Genomic DNA, 27544 nt, shown 5'->3' on the forward strand with positions numbered 1-27544 from the left:
TGCGATATTATCGGAACAATTGGAGGGAATGAAATAGAGTTGTAGATAAAGAAATGTGATTGTCTTAATTAAAAAATTGTGCCTTCCTAACGCAGATTAATTTTTTCACTGGGGAGGTATAATATCTGAACAGAGGGTAACTTTGAAAGTGTATGCACATAATAACTAGCCTCAAAGACTACAGCACAATTGAGGAGAAAACATGAAGGGAAAGAAATGGAATAATCCTGACAGAGTTCAAAAATCTTTCTAGTAAGTAATTTCAAATGTTTATAAGAATGGCACTTCTTGGTGCCCACTGCCGAGTCCTATTTATCATGCCCATTCAGAATTATAGACCTACCTTTAGAAGTTCAATCCTTTAGGTCAAGAGCTGGCCCTCCAGGGGTGCTGAACATTTACGGGACACTAGAATTTTTACCAGTAAGTTACTTTCCAAAGAGACTCCCTAAGCAATAAGTGTAGGTCATTTTCCTCTGGGAATCAGTTTCTGGGATCCTGAGATAGAACACTGGCAGAGATTTTAAGCAGGTACCTGGGAAAACGGGGCATGGGGATGACAATATGAGGTCAATAGTGCAGTTAGGAGGTGGGAAAATTCCTGGAAAAGTCCCTGATGGGTCTCAATCATCTGGAGGTGGGACTCACTTGGAAGTGACTTCCTAAGGCCCCTCCCATCCTGGTTCAGAGTAGCTTCTTTGCGGAGAGTGTGGTGATTCCTCGGACAGAGAAGGGTTAAGGGGATCTCACTAACCCCTCCTTCCTGCTGCTCCTGGTTAGGGAGGGTGAAGACAGAATAGCCAGTGGAGCAAGCACCCAGAAGGAGGAGCAGAAGGGCCAGAAGCTACAAACAGAAGAGAAGACAGGATCCACTTCTCACCTCTTCCCAAGCTGCCTGCCAGCGCATTTCCTTGGCAGCCAGGGCAGCGCGTCTTCAGGGCTCACAGGTCGCTGTGCACGACTCGGAGAAGAGCACAGGGCTCTGGGCACTGGACCCGGCTCCGCAGCGGGTACAGGAGGGAACATGGCGGGCCAGCGGGCACTGCTGCTAGCTGGCTTTCTTCTGTCTGGGTTCCTGCTCCCAGAGGCCGCCGAAATTCTGACTGTATCCTCACTGGGTGAGTGCTGGCAGGAGAATCAGACACAGACGCATCCCAGATGCTCAGGCAAGCAACCCTGCTTCATAGGTCATTCTTTGTAGTTTTCCAGAGCTTGTTTGGGTCCCAGGATAGAGGAGGGAGGGGAGAGAGGGAGTTGGGGGTCACACAGGGGTCCCCACTGCTGGGTTGGGGAAGTTAGTTTTGGGGAAAACAGCAGTTTGCTTTCTTCTCTTTTAATCTGCCCTGTAAGTGCTTCCCACTGTGCATTGCTGGGGCCAGAATTTAGATCCAGTGCTGAGCTGGAGATCCTGGACCCCCTACTCCAGGGCGGGGCAGGAACTTTCAGAGGCACACCCTAAAAGTCTGGGAGTGTGCAGTAGTTGCCAATAGAAAGTGGAAGACAGGTCAGTTTCAGGCTCTTGGAAGCCAAGGACAGGGGCTCCTGGGGGCAGCAGCACAAACGGGGCATGTTTCATTAATAGGAAACCTGAAAACTGAGTGGGCAGAGGAGGGAACCCCAGACAATCAGTTGGGAACAGCTCTCTTTTTGCCCTTGCTGCTAGAAGGTTTTGAAGGACAGTGAAGCAGTTAATTCTGCATAAACCCAGTTTTGTTTCCTTTACTTTTGCACCAAAGGGAACAGAAGGGGAACAGGAACATTTATCAGGTTGAGGAGGCATCATAACATGGAGTTTCCCTAAGATATATATATATATATATTATTTTTTTTTTTTTTTTTTTGGATCCATCCTGACAGGATAGGGGGCTCCCAGAATCACTTTTAGATCCCCTAGAATCTGGGGATCCTGGGCTAGAAGAAACCACAGAGTTCATCTAATTGGGCATCTCCCTTTTTATTTCCTGACAGGGATCCTAAGGGCCAGGGAAATGAGGGGCCTTTTGCAAGAGCACACCAGACCTCCCTGATGTCACACACCCGGACTTAACCCACTGTTTCTTACCTCAAACCTGTTTTCTTCCCTAGACTCTACTCTTTATGGTGGGGATTCCTAAAAATCAGTATTGAAAAAAACAAACAAACCCTATTTTCCATTTTAAATCTATTTTTTAATGATAGAGGCAACAGAAAAAAAGAGCTGCCTCACCTTTTGAAATTGCAGGTCCCCTGGACTCTGAGAGGGGGCAGGTGTGGTTTGGAGGTGCTTTCTCCCCTTGCCTCTGCCCCAGAATGCACTGGGCTCACCAAGACCCTCAGGAATAAATGCCTCTGCAGGAAGCCTTCTCCCCTGCATCCATTTCTTGCAGTGGTTAAAAGTGATCCAGAGCAGGCACTTGGGTCTGTGTTACATCAGACAACACAAGTACAGATGTAAAAAACTAGAGTAATTTCCACAGATACACATTATTACTTTAGTCCTATATCTCTCTCTACTGACCCAATCATCATGAGATCTTTATCTTCGAAGCAACCTCCACTTCCCAACATAGGCAAATTCTATTCCTTTACCCATAGATTCAAGAAAAATGCTCCATGATATCACATGGTTTTAGACATTGATGTAATAGAACCTGTACCATCCCAGAGAATCAAGCTTCTGTTTCCTTAGGATTCCAGGATTTTCCTGTGTTGGGTGATGTCCCAGTTTTGCATGCATACAGGATCCTACAGTTCCACCCAAAGGGACCACAGTTATCCTAAATGCTTTAATCGATTTTTAGCAAAATGCAGGCCCCAAGTGAGGAACATTGTCATATAAATTTGAATCTGAAGAATTTTGCTGTGGTAGTGACTCTACCCTCTTTTGCTTCTGTGGCTTGGCTTGATATTCACGTTCCCATGTTTCTGGCTTCCACGTTGACATAAATTTCCTGGGAGAGAGATCCCAGAAATAGCTTTGAGTGATTGTCCTTTAGAAACCCATTATTCTCACATACATAGCCTTGTGTGTCAAAATTTCCAGCAAAACAGTTACTTCTTTAGACACAGTATCTCCATAAAGGCAGCCTAAATTTCAGCATGTAACTAGGATCAGGAACTCCCTCAGGCCTAAGCATTAGAGAAGGTCATCTCACTGGCATGGAGACCTTGAATTGCAAAAAGGAATTTTTCATGTAAGATTGCTACATATTACAATTTGGTCAGAAAGAATGTGGGTATCTGGCCTGGGGTTTACCCAAAATGAAACCAAAGGACTAAAATAACGCATCTTATACTGACCACCAATTCTCTGATACCTTACCCTGGATTTCCAGATTCCCCACATCAATTTCAGACCCTTTGTTCTCACCTTTACAAAAATAAAAATTTTGTATTGTTCCTAGGTGGAAGCCATTATCTACTGCTGGACCGGGTATCTCAGATTCTTCAAGATCATGGTCATAATGTCACCATGCTTCTTTATGGAGGAGATTATTTAATCCCAAGTATGTTCTTTTTTTTTTTTTTTTTTTTTTGGTAATTATTAAATTTATCTACCCCAGGAAAGGATATACAACGTCTTTTGTATAGCACTGCTTAGCACAAAGTCTTTTTCAATCTAGTTGTATTTTAAGATGGAAAAATGTGTGTGTGTGTGCGTTTTATGTTAAGTGCTGGATATCTTACTAGACTGTGTAGACCTGGCCCCCACAATGCCATATCTGCATATTTTACCTTCCACTCTGGTTATTTTATCCATTATTTAGCATGGAATATGAAATCTTCAGTGATTATTATAACACTGTGTATCGCACCTTCAATTCTTTCAGTTTTTGCTTTAGATATTTGATGGTCTCTAATTAGCTGCATATATGTTTATAATTGTCATATCTTCTTGCTGTATTAAACCTTTTATTAATATGTAATGTTTTTATTCATCTCTTGTAATTTTTTAAATTTAAAATCCATTGTGTTTGATATTTGGTACTTGCATGGAATATTTTTTCCATCATTTCCCTTTCAGTCTATCTTTGATTTAAAGTGAGTCTTTTATAGGCAGAATATAGTTGGATTATGTTTTGTGTGTGTGTTTATGGCTTTTTAATTTTTTTTACTTTTTAACACATATCGTTATTTTGGAAAAATTCAGATTTATGGAAAAGTTGCAAAGATAGTATAGAAGTTCCCACACATCCCTCACCCTTTCCCCCCATTGTTAATATATTTTTATTTTTAATTCTTTTATTAATATGTTTTATTGAAGTATTATTGACACACAATGTTACATTAGTTTCAGGTGTGCAAGCAACTTGACAACTATGTATATTGTGCTGTGCTCACCACAAGTGTAGCTACCATCTATCACCATACGAAGCTATTACAACTGGATCATGTGATTTTGTCCATTCTGCCAATTTCTATCCTTTGATTGGAGAATTTAATCCATGTATATTTAAAGTAATTACTGATAAGGAGAAATTTACTTCTGTCATTTTTCTATTTGTTTTCTATATGCCTTATAACTTTTTTGTACCCCACTTTCTGTATTACTGTTTCTTCTGTGGTTAGTTGATTCCTTGTAAAACGTTAAATTCTTTTCTCATTTTCTTTTGTATATATTCTACCACTTTTTTGTGTGTATGGTTACTTTGGGGATTTTATTTAACCTGCTAACTCTATGACACTCGGATTTTTAATTTATACCAGCCTACATTAACACTCAAATATTCTGTTCCTAGCTGGCTTCATCCTCAACCTGTTCAGTTAATGTCACAAAATTACATGTTTATACATTATGTGCCCCAAACATAAATTATCATTAACTTAAATGCATTAGTATCTTAAATTATGTAGAAAATTTGAATGGAGTTACACACAATTTCAAATAATGATAGTTTTTAAATGAATAATTTTTTAATGTACTAGTCTCTTAAATCATGTAGAAGACAACAATGTAGTTAGAAGCCATTGTTACAATAACAGTAGCTTTTATAATTGCCCATCCATTTACTTTTTTAAGGTCTTTATTTTTTCACACACCTTTAAGTTACTCTCTGGTGTCCTTTCATTCTTCCCTGGAGAACTGCCTTGCACATTTCTCCCAGGGGAGGTCTAGCGGTAAAAAACACCCTTAGTTTTGTTTATTTGGGATTGTGTTAATTTTCCTTGACATTTGATGCACAGTTTTGCTGGATATAGAATTTTTGTTGACAATTCTTTTTTTCTTTTCTTGTTCTTTCTTTCTTTCTTTCTTTCTTTCTTTCTTTCTTTCTTTCTTTCTTTCTTTCTTTCTTTCCTTTTTTCTAGAATTTTGAATATATTGGGACATTGCCTTCTGGCCTCCAATCTTTTTTTTTTCCTTCAAAATTTTTGATTAGATATGTATTGGTAATCTCATTGACAGCCACTTGTATGTGATGAGTCACTTCTTTCTTGCTGCTTTTAATATTCTCTCTTTATCTTTCTATATTTTGATTATACTATATCCTAATGTGGATGTCTGAGTTCATTTTACTTGGAGTCTGTTGAGCTTTGTTGATGTTGATATTCATGTCTTTCATTTAATTTGGGAGGTTTTCAGCCATTATTACTTCAAATATTCTCTCTATCCCTTTCTTTCTCTCTTCTCCCTCTGAGGATCCACAAAGCATATGATGGACCCTTAGGCTGTGTTCCCTTTTCTTCAATTCTTTAATTTTCTGTTCCTCAGACTCAATCATTTCTGTTGTCTTCAGGTTCACTGATAATTTCTTCTTCATGCTCACTTTGGTTTCTTTTTAGATTTTCTACCCCTTTATTTAAAAAAATTTTTTAAATGTTTATTCATTTATTTTGAGAAAGCAAGAGAGAGAGAACAAGCCAGGGAGGGGCAGAGAGAGGGAAAGAGAGAATCCCAAACAGGTTCCATGCTGTCTGCTCAGAGCCTGATGCAGGACTCAGTCTCACAAACCATGAGATCATGACCTGAACTGACATCAAGAGCTGGACTTGCCTCATTTATCCCTTTATTTATATTTTGCATACACTTTTTCCTTGACTTTCTCCACATCTCCCTTTAGTTCTCTGAGAATTTTTAATGTAGTTATTTTATTTTATTTATTTTTTATTTTCTTAATATAATTTAATGTCAAGTTAGCTAACACACAGTGTATACAGTGTAGTCCTGGCTTTGGGAGTAGAGTCCCGTGATTCATCAGTTACATATAACACCCAGTGCTCATCCCAAGTGCCCTCCTCAATGCCCATCACCCATTTCCCCCCTCCACCGCACCTCCCATCAACCCTCAGTTTGTTCTCTGTATTTAAGAGTCTCTTATGGGTTTCCCTCCCTCTCTGTTTGAAACTAATTTTTCCCTTTCCCTTCCCCCATGGTCTTCTGTTAAGTTTCTCAAGTTCCACATATCAGTGAAAACATATGAAATCTGTCTTTCTCTGACTGACTTATTTCAACTTAGCATAATACCCTCCAGTTACATCCACGTTGTTACAAATGGCAGGATTTCATTCTTTCCTATTGTAAGGCAGTTATTTTAAAGTTATTATCTAGTATATCTGCCATCAGGTCATTCTTAGGGACAGTTTCTCTTGATTTCTTATTTTCTTCAGAATAGGCCTTAATTTCCCGTTTCTTGGTGTGTCTTGTGTTTTTTGTTGAAAACTGAACAGTTGAATATAACAAAGTGTTAAATCTGGATGAACCTCTCCTCCATTCTCCAGGGTTTGCAGACTTTTGTTATTAATTTTGTTTATTTATTCATGTTCAAAAATTGTTTTATGCTGCTTTTGTGTTGAGGATCAAACCGAGGTGTAAATTTCACTGTTCACTGTCTTTTCTGAACCTTTTCCTGGGCATGAATGGACACTTTCAAGTTTTCCTGGTATGTGTAGCTGTTTTACAATGTCCCAGCTTTTAATGGTTCCCTTTCAAATGGATAAATTGAGAAAATGAGGGGGAAAGGAGGGCATCAATCTTTTAAGACCCCTGGATGTCAATTGAGCCAGAGAGGGAAGTGGCTGCAATAATAGAGCATGATGCAGAAACCTTGATGTCCTACTTCTTTGTCTGCATCTCTGCGACCAGAGCAGCAATCAGCAATCAGAGCACAGATACTTGATATTTGGACAAGGTGATTTTTTTGCCCACTCAGGCTCTTGAAACCTGTGTACAAGCTGCTCTATAAACAATGCATACAGCTTCCTGCTGGAGACTGAGGGCTGGGGGATGGGTAGCTGCTACTGTGGAAAAAGCTGAAATTGACTAAAATTATCTGCAATTTACAGTTAAAGACTTCCTCTGGTTGTGGAAACCATCAATTGGCTGCAGATTTCCCAAATAGTTATTTCAGACAAATTCTGTGAGTGGAATTGTTGTCTACATCAGGAGGGGTGTGTGTGTGTGTGTGTGTGTGTGTGTGTGTGTGTGTGTGTGTATGAATTTTTCACCATTTGCTGTTTTCAAAGTATGTCCAGGAAAGCTCCTTATACTCTCATGCTGGAAATGGAGCCATAATAGGTGTGTCTTGACAGTGTCAGGGATGGAAAGACCTTCCACTCAACAAGCAATTTGTCCCAGGAATTTAACTGAGGTGCCATGGCTTGTGCTTTGTGTAGGGCAGCAGCACATCCCTCTGTGTGAGTTGCTGTGTGCGTGTTTGTGTCTTGACTGAATGGGCTCCAGAAATCTCTGCAAAAGGAGGTTGTCCTCAAAGTACTGTCATACATGTGCTTCTGGAGAAAGTTAAATGTAGTTAAAGATCTTGCCAGCAAAACTAGTGAGTAGGGCTGTTGAGGTAGTCCATGAGAAGCCAAGTTACAAGTTACTTGTACCCTTCAAAGGTGAAGGTGAAGAGACACTGGAGCTGAGAGCTTGTTGAAATAGGAATTAAACAGAATATATTACCAAAGCTATGACTGTAAAGAATTTATTAGTTTTAGATATAGTCAGTAATTTCAGTAAGATTGGAAATGGAGGCCATAATATGATCACAGTAATCCACTGAGAGGCTCCATTCATTCAGGGTTAAGAATAGTCAAGTTAGGCTATTAAATGGTGAACTAGTGGGGATAATCACTTCTTCGTTAATGGATCCTTTACAAAAAGGGATTTAATCCTTGAAGGCACTCTATTAAAACTCTATTTTGTTGTATTAAAACTTTTAATATGTTGGGCAGATCCAATGAGTTCCCTTTCGTCATGGTGTTAGTACTAAAACATTAATTTTATGACTTCTTATATAGGAGCAACCGTAGCTACTGTGAGATAACAACCAATGGCTGTTATGCCTATGGGATATTTAATCCCAGTAGTTAAGACAGGGCATGCACCACTGTGCTCTATCTAATATTTTCTACCTCCTAACAGTATAGAGCTACTTTGATAAATTTTGGTGAGCTCTCATGATATATCTGTTATTTTCCCCAGTATTGACTAAGACGATTAAAGTTGGTCATTGGGGGGATCTCATCCAATGTTAAAAGTAATGTAGAACCTCTGATATAAGTCACAAAAGCCAATCTGGGTCCTTGCTCTGTTATAATTTTTTTTAAAAGTAATGTTAGTTGCCACATATGTGAAAACTGAGACCTCTGTTTTAATGTCTTTCCTGACTCTCCCATGCTGACATTTCCCATTTTTTGCCCTTCCTTTCATTGTCATTATTTATACTTTGGGGGAGGGTATCCCTTTTAACCTGCTCATATTTATAAGTTCTTCCTCCAAATGTCCTAATTAGCATCACCAAAGCTAAGGGCCTTCTTGCTGGTGATTTTAGAGAACTGAGATTAAGCTGAGTTTGAATTAACCCTTGAATTAACCCCATGAGGGTGTCAGCAGTGTTTCCCTATTACTGTGTTAATCAAGGTTTTCTTTGAGCTACAGAGATATCATGAGCAACAGTAGCAAAGGCATTTTCTCGGGTTCTAGTGCACCTTCTCCATTTACAGGTGTGGAATTCATCAGATGGCATGGTGCTATCCTCCTCACACCATTCAGTGGGCTTGTAAACTGGAATCAGTCTTAACTCAGAGCACTGTTTATAATGGGGGCAGTCCTTGAGATGTACAACCATTGGTCATGCGGTTCTACCTAGCCTAGTGTCAATCACATGGTTCATGCTGGAATCCAGAAACAAAGTGGATTCTGGCACAGAAGATAGGTTTGTGTGAGACACATGACCAGGGCCACTCAAAGGCTAAACCCATCCTTTTGTTTCTAAATGCCAATTATGAAGCCTCTGAGTGGGATGGAGGTGCAGGTTCCCCTCATGGGGTCTGGCTTGCTTGGCTGAAAATCTTGGTCACACGAGGGAGGTCATGTTGAGGCTTTCTCTTCATTTTTCCAAGATATGTCGCAGAAAGTTAAGGAGGAAATGGAGCTTGAAAGCTGTCAACAGTCCAACTTCAAAAATGGTGCCAGACTCTTTAGTACACGAGTTATGGGGGAAATGTCGGAATGGTAAATAGGACTGCAGGGGACTACTCTTGTTAACTTAGCCTTTGCCATATTTTTGGCTGAATGAAAAACCTTTGCATGTGTCACCTGTAAGTAATAAAAAAAATCTCTTTTTTCCTAAAAAACAAAGGCCTGGGGAGCTGGGATAAAATTAAATCTGTATTTAAATACAAAGTGTAGCACTTACTGTATGTGCAACCGTGATGAATTATCTGACACTCCATTTATGTTTGTCTTCTCATCTGTAAAATGAAGAATATCTATACCTTTACATGAAAGCTTCAAATAGAACTTTACTTTTATTTAAGTTCTATATCATTCATTCAATTGAATAGAAGAAATTGAATTATTATAATGTTCTCAATAAATAGTATCAGATCCTATGACTGAAGAAATGAAAAAGCAGGCAGAAAACCGAAAAACCCTCTAAAAGCAAACATGCAGATATATATAAAATTATTAGGATAAAAAAACCAACTATGGTATCATGCCAAAATTATCTGCCTTGTTGGACTTAATGACATATTTTTATTGGTGTTTTTAAAAATTTTTTATTTAGAAAAGAAGGAAAATGCATACCAAGTTATCAGTTGGCTTCTACCTGAGAATCATGAAAAAGAATTAAAGAAACATTTTGATTCCTATATGAAGGAAGCTTTGCATGGCAGGTAATTTCTTTTATTCTCTGATTGAAATTGCTCTCAATTCACTACATTCAGTGATGCAAATAAATGGTTGGATGCATAGCTATTTGGAATGAGTTTAAGAGAAATGGATTGGTGGATGGATGAGTGGATGGATGGGGAAAATCAGTGGTGGGGGGGGCAGCAGATGGATGGAATAGATATGTTTTGCACTCCCAATCCCTTTGTGTACTGTGCCTCTTCCACTGAAATCATGAATGTATTTCTGTATAGTGAGGGTGATTGTTCTTTCTGGGTCTTCCTGGCAGCCCTTCACCTACAATGTTTGTGTATATACTCTCCACAACACAGACGGCAGGATAAACAAATAATTTCTGATTGTTGGTAGGCGTATTAGAGCCACCATTTTATACTTACTTTTCCTCTCATCACTTCAATTCAAGAATGGAAACATGCTGATGAGCATTGATTTTTCATACCCTGAGCCATTGTCTTTTAACTCATTTAAAAACCCAAATGCCTTGATGACACACATTGTGATATTAGCTTGAAAGTTTTCATCATTATCTGGGATGTATAAAAAGTTCTTTACTTTTGACAGAAGAGGGAAAAGATAAATATTCATGCCTTTCTGATGAATTATAGTGACCTAACTCCACCTTTCCCTTTTTCCTTAAAAATTTTATTCAGTCATCAAGGTGGTCCTAAAATCTGGCTTTTGCCGTAAAGCCTTTCTGCTTACCTAAACTAGAAGACCAAATTCTTCATCCAGAAGAGGTGTGTTCTAAAATACTCTCTTGAAGCATTGTATATATCATCTTGTGTTGTTATTCATGATTTTTTTATTATGTCTTGTCTCTTCTTCCCCACTTCATTTCTTTGAAGACATGTTGCACCCACTTATTAAATATGGTGCAGCATGTTGAGCACAGTACCTTCCTGTATTTTAATAGATTAACTTAATTTCAAATATGATGAATGCTGTTCTTTTGAGGAATTTGTAGTTCATTTCTTGAATTTATCCACACAAGTAGCTGTCATTCATTATGTAAAATCATTTAAAAACATAATAGAGAATAATTTCAGCTAATCATCTATTGTCACTTGAAGTTTACTCTACAGTGCACGTGGACAACTGCTTATTACTAATGAGCTCTCACCTGTGGGCTTTCAGTGGGCTGACATGGTGTAGTATTAAGTTCTTTCACTATTCCAGGAAAGATGAAATGGAAAGGGTAATAATAAGCTTGTTTGTTTTAACTTGTTTATCTCATAGGTTAGAAAAATATCAGTCTTGGGATTCTAATATTACCATCACAAAGTTCCTTGTGTCAGGCAATTTCTCAAATGCAGACTATATAAAATTTAAAGAAAAAATGGGCTATATTATCAATACTGATGGACTCTGCTACCAAGTTACTTCCACAGGTAGGCTGAGAAACAAGACAATCGCTCACAAACTGGAGTGTACAGGTGAAAGTTAAAAAGAGCATCACAGAATGTGTCAAGTAGACATGGAACTGTGACGTCTGCTACAGTCAGAGATGGCTCCCAAACTGGATGGCTCTTGAATTGGCCTGGATGGGGTGGATGTGATCACTGGAGAAAAGGGAGGGAATGAAGTGAGAACATTTTAGGAAGCAGAAACCCCAGAACCAAGTGACTAGAGCAGAGTGTTCATTGGAGACTGGTAAAATAGGTGGGCAGCTGCCAATATGGTCTTACTTACTTGGGATATTTTCTTTGAATCAAAGATTCTCCTATATATTGTGAAATTGCCACCTTCAATGAATATTTGTCATTACTGTTTTGTTGTTTTTTGTTTTGTTTTTAACAGAGAAGCATTTGACACCTTTGTAAAGTTAATGGAACAATTGGGGATTCAATGCAGTGATTTGCTAAGGAGAAGTGATATCATGGATTCTTTAAAAAATGAGAACTTTGACCTGGTATTTGTTGAAGCATTTGACTTCTGTTCTTTCCTGGTTGCTGAGAAGCTTGGGAAGCCATTTGTGTCAATTCTTCCCACCCCATTTGGCAGTGTGGACCTTGGGCTACCAAACCCGGTGTCTTATGTTCCGGTATTCCATTCCTTGCTAACCGACCACATGGACTTCTGGGGCAGAGTGAGGAATTTTCTGATGTTCTTGGATTTCTTCTTAAGGCAATGGCGAATCCAGTCTACATTTGACAACACCATCAAGGAACATTTCCCGGAAGGCTCTAGGCCGGTTTTGTCTCATCTTCTAAAGAAAGCAGAGCTATGGTTTGTTAACTCTGACTTTGCCCTTGAATTTGCTAGGCCCCTGCTTCCCAACACTGTGTATGTTGGAGGCTTAATGGCCAGACCTGTTAAACCAGTACCACAAGTAAGTGAAACCTTAGCACTCAATAGGGACTTCATGTAGAGCTCTTCGGTGTAGAGTTGGTGGCTCCCTTGCCAGTGGAAATTGGGAGTGAAGTAGGATGAGACAAACAAATTTTTCTAGTTTATTGTATTGTATTGTACTGTATTGTATTGTATTTTAAATTTAAGAAATTTTTGAAAGTATAATATGAATTATTGACAGTAGATACCATATTGTGTCTCAGACCTGTAGATCTTATTGATCTCATTTAACTTTATAACTCTTCCTCCATTAAATATTAACTACCTTTTTTCTCTTTATCCCAACCCCTGATATACACATGAGAATGCAATTTCCACTTTTTATTCTATGAACTTGACTATTGTAGATGCTTCATATAAGTGAAATCCTGCAATGTTTGCTTTTCTGTGACTGGCTTATGTCACTTAGCATAATGACCTCAAAATGCATTCATGTTTTTATATATTGCAAAATTTCCTTCTCTATTTCTTTTTTAAAGTTTACTTATTTTGAGAGACAGAGAGTGGGAGGTGGAGAGGGAGAGAGAGTGCAAGAGAGAGGATCCAAGGATGTTCCCCGCTGTCAGTGCAGAGTCTGATGCAGGGCTCCATCTCACCAACCATGAGATCATGATCTGAGCCAGTATCAAAAGTCTGATGCTTAACTGACTGAGCCACCCAGGCGCTCCCAAATTTCCTTCTTTAAAGACTAAATAGAATTCCACATGTATATGTGTGTGTGTGTGTGTGTGTGTGTGTGTATAATTTCTTTAACCATTCATCTTTTGATGGACATTTAGATTGTTTCAACATTGTGGCTATTGTGAATAGTGCTCCAGTGATTATGGGAATACAGCTATCTCTCTGAGATTCTGATTTGCATTCTCATGTGTATATACACAGAAATGGAATTGTTGGTTCATGTGCTGGTTCTATTTTTTTTTTTTTTGAAGAATGTGCATACTGTTTTCTATAGTGTCTGCACCATTTTGCATTCCCAAAAGCAGTATGCAAGGGTTGCAATGTCTCCATATGCTCAACATTTGTTGTCTTTTATTTCTTTTATAATAACCATACTGACAGGTATAAAGTGATACGTTACTGTGGCTTTGATTTGCACGTCTCTGATTACTAGTGTTGTTGAGAATTTTTTCATATATCTCCTGGCGATTTGTATGTTGTGTTTGGATAAATGTCTATTCAAGTCCTTAGCCTATTTTTTACTGAGGTTATAAGTTTTTTTTTTTTGCTATTGAGTTTTAGTCCTTTCCTATACATTCTAGAGATTACTCTCTCTCTTTCTCTCTCTTTTTTTAAAGTTTATTTATTTATTTTAAAGAGACAGAGACAGCCAAGCTGGGGAGGGGCAGAGAGAGAGAGGGAGAGAATCCCAGGCAGGCTCCATGCTGATAGCTACAGAGCCCGATGTGGGGCTAAACTCATGAACTGTGAGATCATGACCTGAGCCAAGATCAAGAGTCAGACATTTAACCAACTGAGTGACCCAGGCGCCCCCAGAGATTAATCTCTTATTAGGAATATGGTTTGTAAATATCTTCCATTTGTAAATGTCTCTTTACTCTGTTGATTGTTTCTTCTGCTGTGCAGAAACTTTTTAGTTTAATATAGTCTCACTTATTTTTGTTTATTGAGTTAATTTTGTTTCTGTTGCTTGTGCTTTATCATTGAACTCATTGCCAAGACCAATACCATGAAGTTTTTGCCCTGTTTTCTTCTATGAGCTTCACAGTTTCAGGTCTGGTGGGGAAGGGGCAGAGGCAGGGGGACAGAGTATCTCAAGTGGGCTCTATGCTGACAGCAGTGAGCCTGATATGGGGTTCAAACACACTAACTGTGAAATCATGACCTGAACAGAAGTCAGATACTCAATCAACTGAGCCACACCCCCCGGTCTGATGTTTAAATTTTTAATCCATTTGAGTTTTTGTGTGGTGTAAGGGAGGGGTCCAATTTTATTCTTGTTCATGTAGCTATCCACATGACCTGGTTAGGGATTCTGGTGAGAGGGTGTTTTCATAACTATTCACTGGCTTTGGTGAGACTGATTACACATTTGCCTTGGGTGCACTACTCTTTCATTTAGTTTCTGGATTCCTTACAAGGGAATTTGACCATGAAATATTGCTGAATTAGCATGTTTTTCAGGTGAAGGAGCATCCAGAGCTTCTTACTCTGTCATCTTGTTGATCCCAGGGTCCACTTTCAAGGAAGCCCTTGCTATAAAGGTCATGGAAGTACTGTTAGATACATGGCTTTGATATTGCAAACCTCCTTAAATAATGGCCCTAAGCTCTTCCTATGTCTTACCCTCGTCCTAGCCTTGCTGGTAAAAATGCTTCAATAAGTTGATATTTTAATTTCTACTTTTTATGATCATATATAGAATAATTATGTAGTGAGAGGACACTGCAGTTAAGGATTTTAAAGGAGATTAGTTATCCATGATGAAATGTAAAAAAACTGAGACATAATGTAATGAGGCAGGATTGGGTGTGACTGACAAGACCTGCAGGCATAATCTCTAATGTCTCCTTCCTATAAAGGCCTGGTTCCTGACTCAGCCTAGATTTTCTGATTTGATTGATCTTGGATTGGGTCTAGGTAATGTAATATTTACATGCTACCCAGGTGGTCTGAAGGGAGAGCCTGAACTCAGAACTACTGCTCTAGAAGTTTTGAAAAATGTGGAGAGCTAAGATTAGTGGCTGCCTGTTGCCTGTAGGTAGGTACTTGGGTGCTATTGTATGGACATTATCTCATATATTGTATGTCATGCCACCTTGAGAGAACTGTGATGATCTCCAATTTTATAAATGAGAGGACAGACATTCATGTGATATATATATTATTCCCAGTACCATTTAGCTCAGAGCAGCAAAAGCCCAGATCTGACCTAGGCACCAAAATCTCTAACTTTCCCCTACTGATCTTGCATTGAGCAAACAGAAAAAGTTGGGGAATGATTCATGGGCAAAATGGACTTTGGTTCATGGTGGCATTTCTTAAGAAACAGAACTGGGAAGGAAGATACACCAGGTTTAAAGAACAGGTGGCCCCATGTGTGGAGGTATAAGTAAGATGGCCATGAGGCTGGGTTCTCTTGGTGACACTGGCCAGACCAGTGTAGCTGAAGATTCAATTATACAAATAAAACTAGACCAAAACACAGGCCTTACCTGACATGATGGTGGGTCAGGTCTTGGAAGTGAGACAGGAGTTATTAAGGAAGAGAATAATGGAAGTTAAAGTGTGTAATCCATGAGATAACAGATGCTTGCTTTGAACGATTTTTCTTCTCTCCTTTCCTACTTTTTTCTATTGAGATCAAATAAACATATAATAAATTTTACCACTTTAGCCATCTTGAAGGGTATAGTCAGGAGCATTAAGAACATTCACATTGTTGTGCAACCATCACCTGCATCCATCTTTAGAACATTTTCCTCTTCCCAGATGGAAACTTCATACCCACTCGATAGTGACTCATTATTTCCTCTCTGCATCCAGACCTTGGCAACCACTATTCTCATGTTGTCTTTATGAATTTCACTACTCTAGGTGCATTATACGGGTGGAATCATACAATATTTGTTCTTCTGTGATGCCTTGTTTCACTTTGCATAATGTTTTCAAGATTCATGCATGTTGTAGCATGTGTCCAAATTTCTTTTCTTTTTAAAATGTTTATTTATTTGGGGGGGGGGGTAGAGATGGAGGGCAGAGAGAGATAATCCCAAGCTGTCTCTTCACTGTCAGTGTAAGGCCCATGTGGGGCCCAATCTCATGAACTGTGAGATCATTACCTGAGCCGAAATCAAAAGTCCAACGCTTAACTGACTGAGCCACCCAGGTGCCCCTGAATTTTAAAGCTGAGTAGTATTTCACTGTATGTATATACCATATTTTTTATGTATTCTTCTGTCCATAGACACCCTGGTTACTCCCAATTTTGGCTATTGTGAATAATGCTATGAACAGTAGTGTTCACAAATATTTGTTTGAGTCCTTGCTTTTGATTCTTTTGGGAATATGCCAAGAAATGGAGTTTCTGGAGCATATGATAATTGTATATTTATGTTTTTGAGAAACTGCCATGCAGTCATTCACAGTGGCTGCACCAGATTACCTTTCCACTAACAATGCATAAGGACTCTAATTTCTCCACATCTTCACAAACACTTGTAATTTTATATTTTTGTGGGTTTTTTTTGTTTTTTTGTTTTTTTTGTTTTTTGTTTTTAAAAATTTTATTACTCACCATCCTAATGGATGGGAAGTGGTGTCTCACCGTGGTTAAATAAGAATTTTCCTGATTAGTGAGGTTTACCATTTTCTAACCTTATTGGCAGTTTGTATCTCTTCTTTGTTCAATATCTGTTCAATATCTGTTCAAGTCTTTGCCCATTTATGAATCATGTTTGTTTTTTGTATAGAGTAGTTCTTTCTATAATCTCTTATCAGATATGACTTGCAAATATTTCACCCATTCCCTGGGTTGCCCTTTCACTGTGTTGATAGTGACCTTTGATACACAAAATTTTTCTTTTTGATGTAATTTTTTATTATGTTGCCTGTGCTGTTGGTGTCTTATATGAGAAATCACTACCCAATACACTTACATGAAGATTTCTCTATTTTCTTTTAAGAGTCATATGTGTATAGCTCAGATTTTTAGGTCTGTCATCCATTTTAAGTTGATTTACCATATGGTATAATGTAATGGTTGACTTTCAGTTTTTTTGCATGTGGATATCCAGTTTTCCAATATCACTTGCTGAAAAGACTGTCTTTTACCTAATGAATGGTCTAGAACCTTTGTCAAAAGTTATTTGACCAAATATACCTGGGGTATTTCTGGACTTTCTATTTTATCTTATTGATCTACATATCTATCTTTTTTGTCATACTACACTATTTTGATTACTGTAGCTTTGTAGTAACTCTGGTATCAGGGAATGTGGGACCTCCAACCCTGTTCTTTTTTCCACATTGTTTTGGGTACTCATTGTTTTTGAAATTCCACATCAGCTTATGATAGGTTACTATTTCTGCCAGAAGCAAATGTTGTTCACTATTGATAGAGATGCATGGTACCTGTGGATCACCTTGGGAAGTACTGGCATCTTTAAAGTATAAGTCTTCTAATCCGTGAAACCTGAATTTTGTTTCCACTTATTTGTGTCTTCTTAATTTCCTTCAACAATGTCTTATAGTTTTCAACATAGTTCAATATAGTTACCTCCTTGGTTAAGTTTATTCCTAACTATTTTTTTATTCTTTGGATTGTATTGTGAATGAAATTGTTTTTCCAATCTCCTTCTTGAAATGGTCATTATTAATGTAATGCAATGGATATTCTGAGCTGATTTTATTTCTTGCTACTTTCCTAAATTTCTTAACTAGTCATGACACATTTTTTTGTGTGTGTGAGAGAGGAAACTTAGGATTGTCTGCATATGATATCTTGTTATGTGCCATTATTTCTTGGTGCAATCTTTCTATTCTTTCCTCTCTCATTCTCTTGAGAACTCCATAATGCATATATTAATCTACACAAAGGGGTCCTGTGAGTCCCTTACACTCGCCCTTTCTACTTTTTTCTCTTTAGACTTGACATTTTAGATGTCCTGTCTTCAAGTGTACTAAGTCTTTCTTCTGTCTATTTTGGTCTGCATTGAACTACCCTAGTGAATTTTTCAATTCAGTGATTGTATTTTTTGTTTTGAATTTTTGCTTTTTTTGAAAAATAATTTCTGTCTCTTCTTGCTATTATTCTCTATTTGTTCATATATTGTCTTCCTGATTTCCTTTAGACCTTTATCCACTTTTTTTTAGCTCTTTGTGCATATTTGGTCAATTTAAAAGTCTTTGTTTAGTAAATCCAATGTCTGTTTCTTCAAAGAGGGTTCCTGGAGATTTATTTCATTCCTTTAAATGACACATTTTGGCTTTTAGTCTCTCTCTCTTTTTAATATGTCTTGTGATCTTTTGTAGAAAGTTGTGGGCATTTGTAAACCCAGTCACCTCTAGTTGTGTTTGCAGGCTGCCATGGAACACCTTCACTAGTTAGTGGGGAATGTTTAATACTTTGGATAAGCCAGGGAAGACAACTTAAAGTCTCCTTAGGTATTTTCTGAGCATTTTTCCTGTCTGGACCTTTGTGTATGCGTTCATTCATCTGATTCTTCCTGTATACTTGGCCAATTTTAATGTCTTAAGTTCCCAAAGAGTCTTACCCAGATTCTGTTCAGGGACATAGATGTTTTGTTTCTCTTGCCCCAAGATTCTAAATTCTGCAGTATCACCACAGGTTTTACATGGCATTGTGCCCTCTATTGCCTTGCAAGACTCCCACCAACCTGATATCTGAGCTATATTGCCATTTCCCATCAGAGCTCTGAGCCTGGTGAGATCTTAACTTGTCACCTGGGAGCCTACAGAGTGGCTACAATGTTGCAAATTATTTCATTTCTTCTCCTCTTACAGAAGGCAGGGCTACCACTGCTGCCTCTGGACGATGGCATGCCACTTCAGGAAGAGTGTGGGGCCAGAAGAGTAAAATTGCCATGGAAATTCTCACCATTCTGAGTGTGTGTGTTTTTTTCTTCCTGAATGGGCATCTGTTTGGTTTCGGTATATGACTGACTATTTTCCCAAGTCGTATAAAATTATCTGAGTGAGTCTTTAGCCTTTTTTGTCCTTTTTTTTTTCCTGTGGGGAGCTGGGAGTACTCAGCTTCTTATTATGACGTCATGCTCTGCCTTTGCCAATTTTAAATTATAGATTTACACTGATCTTATAAATGTCAAGTGATAACAAAGCTGGTTTTTACTGGTCCTTTGGGATGATAGTTTTTATAGTGTTGTGCTGGATGGAGTTAAGAAGGGCCAGAATGGTACAACGAGGTAAGCTGGAGACAGTCAACAAATGCAGAGGAAGGAAGATTGACAAAGGATATGAAACTAATTTTTAGGGTGTTAGATCATGAACTTCTTTAAGAATCATCTAGGGTGGCTATGTGCTAATTAAAATCAGACAAAATAGACCAATGTCAAACCTTTTACAGGATATAAAAGGTATTTTATAACATGTCTAATGTAACAAAGTCAATCAGCATAATGCAACACATCTATAGAATGAAGAGGATTTAAAAAAAAGCTAATCATTTCAAGAGATGCAGAAAAAATATTTGACAAAACTAATGTCCTTTCATGATAACAACAGTCACAAAGCTAGGAGTAAAGAGGTATTTTTTGAACACAATAAAGAGTATTTATGGAACACTGACAGCTTTAACATCATACTCTATGGGATAGACTGAAATCCTGCTGCCTCAGATCGGTAGTCTAAGATGCCCGCTTACATCACCACTATTCAAATATACCCTACACAAAGCAAGTAGGCAAGAAAAAGAAATAAAAGGCATCCAAATTGGAATGGACAATGTAGAAATGGTTTGATATTCATACGACATAATCTTGTATATAGAAAATCCCAATGAATTCATACAACTTGTGTTTTCATACACTGGCTATGAACAATCTGAAAATGAAACCAAGCAAATTATTCTATTTACAACAACACCTAATTAAACTGAGGAGGCGAGAGACACATACACTGGACACTACAAATTTGCTGAAAGAAATTAAGGAAGACCTAAATAAATGGAAAGACATCTCAAGACCATGAATTGTGATACTTAATATTGTTAAGAGAGCAATACTACTCAAAGTGATCTACAAGTTTTACCTAAGCCTTATCAACACTTGAGTGGCTTTACTATTACTTTTTTTTTCTTTTTTGCAGAAATGGAAAAGCCAGTCTTCATCTCACATTGAAATGTAATGGAATGCAAGTTGCCAAATCAACATGATAAGAACAGTGTTCAATGACACACATCTGTGACCAACTCATTTGTGACAAGGGTGCCAAGAGCAATCAATGGAGAGAACAGTCTCTTCAGCAAATGGTGCTGAAACCACTGGATATTCATTCCCATGAAAGAGAATATATTCCACGCCTTCCTCACACCATATACGAAAATCAACTCAAAATGGATCAATGGCCTAAATAAAGAGCTAAAAGCCAAAAAGTTCTTAAAAGAAAAGAAAGGGCTAAATTGCATGGACTTGGATTTGGCAATGAATTTGTAGATGTGACATTGAAAGAATGAATAACAAAAGAAAAATAGATAAATTTGACTTCATCAGAATTAAAAGCTTCCGGAGAAGCTTCTCCGGAAGTTTTTAATTAAAGGGGACATTTTATAGAAAATGAAAGGACAACCTCTCAGGTACCAGGCGAGTATGTACTCTCTTGCTGCTTTTCATCCTCATCTTGGAGGTCCTAAGAAAGTAGTAGGAGAAAGAAAAAGGAATAACAATCATGTAGATTAGGCAGGAAGAGTTAAAACTGTTCTTTCTCACAGATGACATGATGGTCCATCTAAAAAATCTGAAAAGTCAAGAAAAATATTTCTGGAACTAGCAAGCAATTATAGTAACATTAAAGCATACAAGTTTAATATAAAAAATCCATATTTTTCTTGTATATCAGCAATGAACAGGAGGATGTGAAATTAAAACCACTCTACTATTTATATTTCACCACTAAATATGAAATCTTGGGAATAAATACTAACAAAACATGTACAAGATTTATATGGAGAAAACTACAAAATGCTGGTGGAAGAAATCAAAGAGCTAAATAAATGGAGAGATATTCCATATTTATGGGTAGGAAGACTCACTATTGCTAGGTGTTAATTATCTCCAATTGGATCTATAGATTCAGTGCAATCCCACTGAAAATCATAGCAAATTATTTGTGGATATTGATAAACAGATGTTCAGATTTCCATGGAGAGGTAAAAACCCTGAAGGGCCAACACAATATTGAAGATGAAGAGCTAAGTTGGAAAACTGACATTAATCAACTCCATGACTTATGAAATGGCTAAAGTAATCAAGACAGTGTGCTATAAGCAAAAGAACAGACAAATAGATCAATGTACTAAGAATAGAGAGTATACATAGATCCACACAAATGTAGTCAAATGATCTTTGACAAAGCTTTAATAGAAGTACCATGAAAAGAAGACAGTCTTTCCAACAAATGGACACAGTTCTTACATCTTCAAACAAATTAGCACAAAGTGGGTCACAGACCTGAACATAAAATGCAAAAGTATGAAATTCCTATGAGGTGACATAGGAGAAAATAGATGACGAAGTGCTTGGTGATTGTTTTTAGATATAAAATCTAAGGAATGTTCTATGATAGGGTTGATAAGTTGGCTGAATTTATTTTAAAAATAAAGAAGGTGTGGTTTCTGTATACAATGTAATACTTCTTGGCAATTTGCATTTGCAGCAATGTGGATGGAACTGGGAGGTATTATGCTAAGTGAAATAAGTCAATCAGAGAAAGACATATATCATATGTTTTCACTTATATATAGATCTTGAAAAACCTAACAGAAGACCAGGGGGGAAGGGAAGAGTAAAAAAGTAATTACAAAGAAAGAGAGAAGGAGGCAAACCTTAAGAGACTCTCAAATGTAGAGAACAATCTGAGGGTTGGTGGGTGAGTGGAGGAGAGGGGAAAATGGGTGGTGGGCATTGAGGAGGTCACTTGTTCGGATGAGCACTGGGTGTTGTATGTAAGCGATGAACCATAGGAATCTACCCCAAAAAACAAGAGCATACTTTACACACTTTATGTTACCCAATTTTATAATAAATTATGTTAAAAAAATAAAAATTTCTGTTCTTGGAATTACCTGTCAAGGGAATAAGAGGTGGAGACACAGACAAAGAGTAAGTATTTGCATAGATAAACCTGATAAAGACTATTATTCAAAATGTAATACACACAAATACACAACCATATATATAAAATACACAAATAACTCTTAAAACTCAGTAATAACAAAAAAACCCCAATTAAAAATTTTTAAATGGGCCAACCACCTTACCAGAACTCTTATCAAAGAAGACAGACAGATGGCTCATAAACATATGAAGGAGACAAATGACAGATTTTTCTCCAGCATCTACCTCAGCCCCCAGAGTGCCTACTGCCCCCTACTGGGCCAGGAGAGCAACTGGCACTCACCCAGACACTAGCACCTCTGGTCTGTCATTGGAACACTCCTAAAGGGCCATATCTGCACAGACAAGGATGAGGGATGAGGATGACCCTGGTACTGGGCCATGTTCACAATGAAGAAAGAGGTTCCCATCACCTCAACTTTCCTCTTCTTAAAACATTGTTATACATGGAAGTCCTGTATCTAGATGTTGCTGCTATAGTATGCATTAAGTGCCTCATGTGCAACGTGGGCGATTGTGGTAGTGGCTGGACACCTAAGGCTCTCTTGACATTTATTTGTGATTATTGAAAGTATTTGTATGGTATGGTGTGTCCTGAGGTCTCAGAAAAATGACTTCAAGGCCACCATAAACAACAGATATGAGCAGAGTGCAGAACCTCCCTAGCTATCCTCAGAGCTAGGAGAACAGTATCAAGACAGTGAGCTCTAGGCACTGACAGGAGGGTGTATTCGGTTAATAGATGTCTTTCAATTCACTGGTGTCTAGGTTTCCATGAACAACTCTGTTCACATACTTTCCTTTCTTACCACTCCAGGAATTTGAGAATTTTATCAGCAAGTTTGGAGACTCTGGTTTTGTCCTTGTGGCCATGGGCTCCATGGTGAGCACCTATCAGTCCCAGGAAGTTCTCATGGAGATGAACAGTGCCTTTGCTCATCTCTCCCAAGGGGTGATATGGAACTGTAAGCCTTCTAAGTGGCCCAAAGACGTCAAATTGGCAGCAAATGTGAAAATCGTGGACTGGCTTCCTCAGAATGACCTCTTGGGTAAGGACTGACCAGATCTATTTCTCTTTTTCTACTTATGTCTCTTTAGGGCTCCACGGGGCAACTCCATCACTGTGAGAAGGGATGTTGGTAGCTAAAGATAATGTTCAGTGGACAGGAATGGACCAGCCACTTGGAGTTCCTGGGAAATCAGGCTATACGTCAAAAATGTTTAAAAATGCCGTGTTTGCTTCTTCCTTTCTATTTCAGTCCTGATATTTTCAGTCGGAAGTGATATTTTTGTCAGGTTATTTTAACCCTAGCATATTTGCATTGAAGAAAGTTATCCAAACCTAATCAAAGATGGCTTGTGGACTTTGAGAACACACATCAGGGGTCTTCTTGTCATTGCTTTTCCTGGGCCCTTGAGAACCTGTTAGGCCACGTGCCATTACACACACCCCCACACACACGTTAGCACATTCTCCTATGCTACAAAAGGTATAGTCATGCTTTCAAAAAATTGATGTTGATGGTGTCTGAAGGGTGTGCCAAAATATCTGACTGTCAAGGTGAGTAACTTGTCAGCCAGTTATTTGGTCCATAAAATTGTCTGGTAATAGTTCCTTACACCCCAAGGTTTTCTTTGTCCTTGTGCCAGTTTTTTGAGCACGCTAGCTGCCACCACAACTGAATACCTCAGAGGTTCACCCCAAGATTATTCACCCCAAGGCTCACAAACATATTGGGAACTTAAGATAGAGTGTTCTGCATATTTTTTTTTCACAAGGCATGGAGTAAAAAGGATTCTGATTTTCAAGGAAACACCAATAGATTCTGATGCACATCCCTGTTGAGAGGCACTGTTTGAGATGAACTCTTCATTATCAACACTTGTTTTGGTTTTCTCTAAAAAAGAGTAGAGTAGCACACAGGAACTGGAAATACTGAGATGGGTGGTCCATCACGCCCTACTTTAGAGGATTTCTTATTAAATTGAGGAGAAAGCACATAGAGTGTATGTTTGAGGAATGCCAGGTGAGATGCGATGACAATGAAAGTATTAAGACTTCAATAAGAGGAAAATAATGGGCAGTGAAGGAGAGAGGGTGAGACGTGGAGAGTGAGAGACAGAAAAGAGACAGAAGGAGACACAAAGAGAGCAGACATAAGAAAAGCAAAGAGAGAAACAGGGTAGAGAGAAGAATGGATGGATGGATAGGTGGATGGATAGTTGGGAGGAGGAATATGCCTTGCTTAACACTGTTCTCTGCAGCTTTCCCTTGGCTCTGAGTCTTAGATGGATTGACTTAGAGGAATCTCTGTACACAGACAAGGCCAGAATCTTCTATCTTGGAATATGCACCCTTGAGTCTATTCAAAGCTGGATCAGTAAATCCATTTTCTCCATCATACCTTGAAATCCCTTGGTATTTTCTTCTGCCCTGATGCTTTCCCTGGTGTTCTGAAAGTTTTCATGCTGAAATATTCCTGATTTACAACAGCTCACCCACGCATCCGTCTTTTTGTCACCCATGGTGGGTTGAATAGCATAATGGAGGCCATCCAACATGGTGTGCCCATCGTGGGGATTCCAGTCCTTGGAGACCAGCCTGAAAACATGGTCCGAGTAGAAGCCAAGAAGTTTGGTGTCTCTATCCAGTTAAAGCAGATCAAGGCAGAGACATTGGCTCTGAAGATGAAGGAAGTCATAGAAGACAAGAGGTATGCAGCTCTCTGAACTTGTCATTGAGACTAAAAGAAGATATGAAATACGATGAGTACTGTGTGGCACTCTTTTGCAAAAAGGCAAAACTTTAGGGACAGACAATGATATGCATATGATACTAATACCTGTTCTGTTTCCTCTGAGAGTAAGACTAGGTATTTAGGTTAGATGCTGAGAACAATTTTCTACCATAAGTATTGCAAAGACTCTGACCTATTTACACTGGGTCTCAGAGAGGCATTATACTTTGATGCTGCTTATAGTAGAATTTCACTGAGGCAGGAGGTCTCCTTTTTGTCCCCCAATAAGCCACACTGTTTCTCCAGCCTCAGGCCCTTTGTCAGTGCTGCTCCCTAGAGCATCCTTCCTTCTCCTCTCAGGACTGGTTCCTTCATGACCATTGGGCTCATCTTCAATGTCCTCTCCTCTGAGAAGTGGTCTTTGTTTGACAGTCCTAAATGCACTCCTCTCTCACCCCCTTCAATTGTAATTTGTTTTTTCTTCTTAACACTTCTCAGGATAGGTAACTCCCCCATTTCTTTCTGTTTTTGCTTTATTGTGGGTCCCTCATATTAGAAAGTAGAGAGTAAGCCCCCTTGGATGGCCAAGTGTGTCTGTTTTTTCCCCTGAGCTCACCGGGCCTAGCACAGGGCCTGCCACAAAGTAGGTTGAGATGAATTTCTGTTAAGTGAGTCGGTAGAAGGACCCATGATGTCTTATGTAAATTCCCATCCAGCACAATGATCTGATAATGAGGATGGGTGGAATATCTTATTAGCATCTTCAGGACATCTACCCTGAGTCAGGGGTATGTTACATCACATATATTCTTACGTGCTTTTTCCTTTAATGTACCATAAGCCTCCTGGGAAGAGACTTTTCCTTACAGCTTAGTCACTGTTTTATAGTTTAGCACTTTTTGGCCCTAGGCATGGATCTTTGCATGAAGGCACCAGTTTGAACTTTTCAATGTGACCCAGCTAGACTGTGGCAAGACCAGTGGTGTAGACTCTAAGTCTAAAGTTCTTTTTTTTTTCCAGCAAAAGAGCATACGCAGGATTAAAGCGAGAGATGGCTAATGTCCGGGAAAAAGACAAGAGCCCCAAATAAGGGTCCTTGCCCCATATTTATTTAGATTAGAAGGCTTGCAAATGTGATGGGTGTACACAGAGAGACAAAGAAACTGTGAACATTAACTTTTGGACGTAGGGGGAAAAAGGAAGTTTTGAAGATATACAGTGTTTGGGGTTTGGGTCAATATAAAACAAAATCTGGGTGCTGGGTAGATGGTTGTTAACAGCAGACAGGAGGCACCATGCCTGTTTATCTTAGCTAGCCTAGAGGATGAGACAGATAGGGGAAATAACCTCAGGGTTAATAAGGCATCTTTTCTTTTGTTAACTATCTTCACTCTGGGCTGCTTTGCCTGCAGCACAGTGGTCCATAGTCCAATTCACCAATTTACCTAACCTGGCCCCATTCTCCTGTGAAAGCAGCTTTTCTGCTATAGTACTAAACTGGGGGTGCTTCCACCCTGAACATCTAATCTTGGTTATTTCATATACCTATGTATTGGGCACCTGTGTGCTGTTTCTATTTCAGGCCTTTGCCTCTCCCTTTCTATTTTGGAGGCTCTGCACCCCCTCTCTATTTTGCCTTTGCACCTCCCTATTTCTGGCACCTTTCTGCCTCCCTATTCTTGGGGTGTCTTTGCACCCCCTATTTTTGGAGTGCCAATCTGGTTTACTGAAACTCTGGTGTGAGCATTTTAGGACTTTGTATTTCTTTATGCCTTGTTAACGCATTGGTGTAAGCCCAGGGGATTCCTAAGCTTAACCCCTACAGACCAGGCCAGCACTTTTCCTTGAAACTGAGTCTTCTGTGCACATGGAGGAAAGAATGTGTGTGTGATACGTTGTCTCTAAGTCTTTTGAGGCCAAAGGAGTAATGCCCTGCCTCTGTGTCTGCCAACAGGTACAAGTCAGCAGCGGTGGCCGCCAGCATCATCAGGCGCTCCCACCCCCTGACCCCTGCTCAGAGGCTGGTGGGCTGGACCGACCACATCCTCCAGACAGGGGGTGCAGCCCACCTCAAGCCCCATGCCCTGCAGCAGCCGTGGCATGAGCAATACCTGCTGGATGTCTTCTTGTTCCTGCTGGTGGTCACCCTGGGCACCCTGTGGCTCTGCGGGAAGCTGCTGGGCATGGTGGCCAGGTGGTTGTGTGGGGCCAGGAAGCTGAAGAAGGCTTGATGGGGGTGCATCCTTGATGGGTATTTGAGAAGCCACTGGTTCTACAAAGTCTCCAACCATAAAGGAAACCCCTAGTGTCTCCCTGTATTCCACCTGATGGTGGCACATAAATTGCTCTTCAATGCTGCTTGTGTTTAAAAATTCTTGGGACATCTGGGTGGCTCAGACGGTTAAGCGTCTGACTTCAGCTCAGGTCATGATCTTGCAGTTTGTGAGTTCGAGCCTCACTTTGGGTTCTGTGCTGACAGCTTAGAGCCTGGAGACTGCTTCGGATTCTAT

General features: G+C 39.1%; 1 protein-coding gene and 1 pseudogene across 1 annotated transcript in view; both read left to right on the forward strand.

Annotated features, from left to right (window-relative positions):
* Positions 1 to 768: 768 nt before the first annotated feature.
* Positions 769 to 27391, forward strand: LOC106979345 (UDP-glucuronosyltransferase 3A1-like; annotated as a pseudogene).
* LOC128310950 (UDP-glucuronosyltransferase 3A2-like) overlaps positions 24873 to 27544 on the forward strand; it is a 60938-nt gene continuing 58266 nt past the window's right edge. The window contains exon 1 of the mRNA XM_053201496.1: positions 24873 to 25010. The gene's annotated coding sequence lies outside the window, so the exon portion shown is untranslated. The remainder of the gene's footprint in view (positions 25011 to 27544) is intronic.

The sequence above is a fragment of the Acinonyx jubatus genome, chromosome A1 (assembly GCF_027475565.1).
Source record: "Acinonyx jubatus isolate Ajub_Pintada_27869175 chromosome A1, VMU_Ajub_asm_v1.0, whole genome shotgun sequence".
Lineage (NCBI taxonomy): Eukaryota > Metazoa > Chordata > Mammalia > Carnivora > Felidae > Acinonyx > Acinonyx jubatus.